We start from the raw sequence: 5,967 nt of genomic DNA, 5'->3' as shown, positions 1-5,967 counted from the left end.
TGGGAGATGAGTTAGTATACTGTTTGTGGGCCAACTTGGATGTCATATCAGCCGAAAAAAGGGTTTTCATGCGCCTTCAGGTAAGTGAAATACACGCACCATGTCAATTCTGTAAAAGGTACCAAAATGACACACCCGTATGCTAGTTGAGGTGCTAAAGTGAACAACGTCTACTTGAGGTGCCAAAATGAAAGATGATGGCAAGTTGAGGGGTCTGACGATGTATTCCGCCTATTTTTTTCTCGAGTTTACATAGATGTTATACAATACAAAGTTTAACTTACGTACATTATAAAGTATAGTGTTTTTTTATATTACGTGAAATGATCTACTGGAATCTTTCACTTGTCCGAGTTTATAAAGTGTACACTTTTACTTGGCCATTTGTCATCTAAACCCTTCAATCCATCAAAATACAAGATTTTAAACTCTTTTGACTATGTATGTGACTCACTCTCCCTAAACAAATTTCATATCATATCCACGTCACATAAATCAATGACATGTCATAATATCTTCATTAATTAATAATAAATAATATTAAATAAAAAGTAAAATAATAAATTTAAAAATATTTTTAAAAATTAAATTCATCTACACCATTATTTAGAAATTAAAAACAACAAGTTAACCAAAAATTAGTGTCATGCCATTATTATTTTTATTAATCATTTTTAATTATTAACCAAAAATATTAAACAAAAAATAGTAATGTTATAAATGTATTACCACATATAGTGAATGTCTACTTTACCAAAACCCACAAATTATTTTTCTCCTATAAATAAAGAGATTTTCCTTTATTGTGATTTACCTCTTAAGATAAATAACAATAACTCTCTCTCCTCTCTCTATTCTTGTTATTCTTACTTTATATTTAATAACACGTTATCAAAATGAGACTTTGCCAAATAAGGTGAGATTATAAATCTAAAGGTAATTTCAAGGATAGTAATTCTTGATATTATTTGTTCTTTGCTACTAATGATATAATTATTGTTGGATTTGAGGAAAAATAATTGATTTGAACCACTTATGCTTTAAATTTATTCATGAACAATAATATTGTTAAAAGATATGATGATGAATTTAACTCTCATCCATTAAGATGGTAAGACATTAGGTTAAGAGTTTCAATGCACCATGATGATAAGATGTTGAGTTGAAGTTTCATCAAATTATAGCCTAAAACGTCTTATATGGATAAAATATTGAGTTTGAGTCTCAATACACCATGTTGATGATATTATGACGGCCAAGACAAAATAGTGGGTGTTTAGTGAAAAGTCATGAAACATATCTCATTGGTATGCTCTATTCCATGAAGTGAATATGATAGCAATATATGATGAATCTGAAAGTTGACAACTTGCTTCATTCTTGAAAGGAACGTGACAATGCATACACGTCGGAAAGAAGAGAAGTGATTGAATGCACGGATATAAGTATGGCGGGAAAATATGATAATAATCATCAAAAGTGATAATAATTTCACACGCTTATTATGATTATAAAATATGTTGAAGAAAAATTCTCTACATTATTTGCACACCTCGATTTGCTCTTGAATTAGCAATATTTTGAAAGAGGTTATAAGTTATCATAATTTGATAGACTTAAGGCACGATTATATTCCATTCCTGGAAATGACAATTTTGATTATTATAAGCACAGATCCATTTTCTGCGGTGAATGTGATAATATTTGGTAAAGTTTATTAATACAAATGTACACTTGATTGTGATGGTACCATAACTCACCTCTGAAAAAGAGAGAATAATTGAGAAGAAATATTCTGCAATTTACTCAGAAGTAGTAAATATGATATTTATTCTTGTAAAGTAAATCTAAAATTTACTAAAGCAAAAAACACATGTCACGATAAACTTGGAGTTTACTAGTATAAAAATTCATACGTTGACATGAACAATTATATTATTCTGGAGATGTGTATATTGAGTATTAGACATGTATTAAAGAATTAAAAGATTCTTCAAAAATTATTCATGTTATTTATTCTCATGATAAGTTGGTTGGATCAACTAATGTTGGGATTAAATTCCTTAAATCTAGAAAGTATAAAAGGTGAATATGGGTCCGTCCACCTATTATGTGATCTATTAGGATGCATCGATATAAGATGATCACATGTGAGGTTTACTTCAACCTGCAGTTTGATATTCATAAAGTTACTTGCTCAATATAAATTAAGTTAAGAGGATAATTTTCAGATTATGTAATCATGACAATTCATCTTGATAATGCTAGTTAAGTTGATGTTAAATGCCTTCGATAAATAATTGAACCATTACTTATGAGATAAAGTTTCATATGTTGGTCTGAAGTATAATATATTGCATACAATGACACTTGTTTGCATTAGATAAAAAATTATGATTAATTCCTCCCTCTCAATTGGTTCAAGGTCAGGAATCAATTATTTTATCCAATAGTTTTGATGTGTGGTATTTGATAAAAGGATATACCATGATGCACAAAGATGGATTCTCTAAAGTAAATTAAGATGTATGTTAGTTTTCCTAACATGAGGGAGAGATAATAGACAATTAAGTAATATATTGTGAATTATCATCAGATTCTCATTCAAAAGATAATACAAGTTCAAATGTTAAGAGCATTTACTAATCAAATATTAATCTCCTATTTAGCTGTAAATGCTCCAAATTGAATGTCCCTGAAGGGCAAAATCTACTACATGCATGAAGTATGATAGATCAATTGATTCCAAATACAATAATTCTTGAAAAAGAAAAAGGAGCAAATGATTATAATAAAAGGCAACGTGCTCTTGAAGAGTTTATGACATAACACTTCATGAAACCTTATGAGAGGTTCAGGTACCTAAAAATAATGAAGTGATGAGATCTCAAAATGTTATGTCACATTGTGAACCGATACAAAATAATATATCGTTGATAATATCTTTAATACAATATTGACACAATATTGTAAAAGATTACGAAGATCTAAATTCTATGTTATTTAGCATGCTGGAGTAGAAATATTTATCAAGGGACATGAAAGAATGCATCTTGATAACCATAAAACTTATTTGATTTGCAGTCCAGACACTTGAAGATGTCTCACATGAAATACTGAATATTGTCACTTGACAAAATTTATATGAAAACTTTTAAGGATTCAAAATGTTTGAAGCATATAAAAGTTTTTGGAAAACTTATCTATAATCCTTAAATCACATAAATTTATAACTTGAAAATTATTGAAACTTTTGGAGAGTATTCAAAAACCATAGATTATTTGCTGGAATGAGAAATATACCAAATTAGATTGGTTATATATCTTAGTGCAATTGGTGTACTAATGTATATTGTAAATACTACAAGACCTTATATAACCTTTCGATCAATTTGTTAGCAAGGTATAGTTCTGCTCTTACTAGAAGACATCGAAATGAGATTAAACATATGAACTTATTTTATTTTAAAAATTATAGTCCCGATCTTGTTGGTTATATTGATGCTGGGACCTTGTTTGACCCGTATAAAGTTTGATCTCAAATAGGCTATGTGTGTTCATATGTGGGGGTACTGCCATATCTTGAAAATATACAAAATAGTTCATCGTAGCCACTTCATCGAACCATGCTGATATAATAGCTATTCATGAAGCAAGCCAAGAGTGTGTGTGGTTGAGGCCAACGATACATCTCATTGCGAAAAATATAATTTGAAATGTGACAAAGTACCCATGATTTTTTATGAGGATAATGCAACATACATAATACAACTTAATGGAGGACTCAAAGAGATGGAACGAAACATATTTAACCAAAGCTTGATACAACGAAATACATTTTTTCCAAAACTTTTCTATACAAATGAGCTACAAAAAAATGGTGATATTAATATGCAAAAAATTCGTTCAAGTGACAATGTGACTGATTTATTCACCAAGCCTCCTCCAACTACAACTTTCAAGAAGATGATTCACAAGATCGGGATGCAAAGGTTCAAGGATGTTCTCATTAGCGGAGTAAATATGCTTTGTACTCTTTTTTCCTTACGGGATTTTATCCCATAGGATTTTGATTGTAAGATTTTTAATGGGGCAACCTGTATGCGTATTGTTAGGGATATGTGCTCTTTTTCCTTCACTAGATTTTTTTTCCACTGAATTTTTCTAGTAAGATTTTAACGAGACACATTATCTATCAATAAGACATTCAATGGGGAGTGTTATAAATATATTATCATATATAGTAAATTTCTACTTTACTATATATAATGAATGTCTATTTAGGACCTTCTCCGGACCCTGCGCATAGAGGGAGCTTTAGTGCACCGGGTTGCCCTTTTGTCTATTTATGAAAAAATCAGAAATCCCAAGGTTAGTTTTCTCCTATAAATAAAGGGGTTTTCCTTCATTGTGATTTACCTCTCAAGAGAAATAATAATCACTCTCTCTCCTCTTTCTATTTTTTTTTTGTTCTTACTTTATATTTCATAACAATCATGTCATTATCATTTTTATTAACCTTTTTAATTATTAATCAAAAATATTAAATAAAAATAATAATTTTAATTTATTTTATAAAATAAATTTACTATTCTCTCACTTCTTCCATCTTCCACAACCACACTATCTCCACCTTTCTCTCTTGTCTTCTCCGGTAAAGGATCCGTGGAATTCTGACAATCCAGAAACAACCCCAACCCCGCTACTCAGCCTCCAACCCTACTGTCCCCTATTTCTTTGTTCGATTATTTTCAATGGAGAATTTAATTTCTCCATATTTCCTCATAAAAAGAGCACAAAGTTCATGCCAAATAAGTAGATTATTTTTATTTGACTTGAAATTTCAATTATATGTTCATAAATACAAACTCCAATAAAATTCAATTACAATTTTGAATTGATTTCACAACTTCACAAGACTCATTTGCTATTCTTCAAGCTTTTTTAAGCTTATTAATGAAGTTTTTTATTTTTTCAATACGCACCACTATACCCATATTCATACTTCCACTTTGAATTCAACTAACACAACCAATGATCTTAATTTTTTTAGAATCGAAAAAATTAAAATTAGAAGAGAATTTAAAAAATACTCATGAATTTCTTTTTTTTGGAAGGAGAGGAGTGCAAGATTGCTTTCAAAACGAAGGGAAGAGGGAGAGCGTTAACAAGAAAAAGAAAAGAGTTAGATGTGGAGATGTAAGAAAAAGAACGTTGAAGGTTGAGTGTGGGGGTGTTGGGGGTTGGGGTGGGGTGGGGTTGGGGGGTTTGTGATGGAGTAGGGAATTGATGAAGATGAAGGGTCTTCTTTAAACCTTTTCCTTTTTAAACTTTGTTATATTTTTTTAAAAAATAATGTTTAAATGTACTATTTTTAATTTTTTAAAATCTTTTAAATGAAAAATATTGACTCAGTCGCTCTAAAAACGTGCAAACACGCGTGTTTTCAGCTCAACAACGTTAATACCACATATGCTTGGTCAATAGTAAAAGGAATTTAAAATATTGTGTTTTATTGAGTTTAAGGATAATTGACAAAGAATCGAGTAGGAGGCTCCATAGTACAAACCAGGACAAGTACAAGGGTCCATCAGACTATTTTGTCTTTATATTATCATGTTAGCTAGAAGATATTGATATGTAATCACATACTTTTAAAAAATACAATATGTTACTTTCTACAACAACAACAACATACCTAGTATATTCTCACTAAGTGGGGTCTGGGGAGGGTAAGTGCACCCAGTCCACACCACTACCTCAAAGTGAGATAGAGAGGCTATTTTTGATAGACCCCTGGCTCAAAATAAAGCAATCTAAGATAAGATAAGGAATAGTAATAGAACAAGATAACACTGAAATTAACATACTCAATAATACCAAAAGCAAGACACTCCAAGTAACCACCAAAACATACAACATCCTAACTCAGACTAGCCTTCTACCCTAATTTGCCTCCTCCACAAC

This window comes from Capsicum annuum, chromosome 2 (assembly GCF_002878395.1).
Source record: "Capsicum annuum cultivar UCD-10X-F1 chromosome 2, UCD10Xv1.1, whole genome shotgun sequence".
Taxonomy (NCBI): domain Eukaryota; kingdom Viridiplantae; phylum Streptophyta; class Magnoliopsida; order Solanales; family Solanaceae; genus Capsicum; species Capsicum annuum.
The sequence above is the reverse complement of the archived record's forward strand: the minus strand, read 5'-3'. Positions refer to the sequence as shown.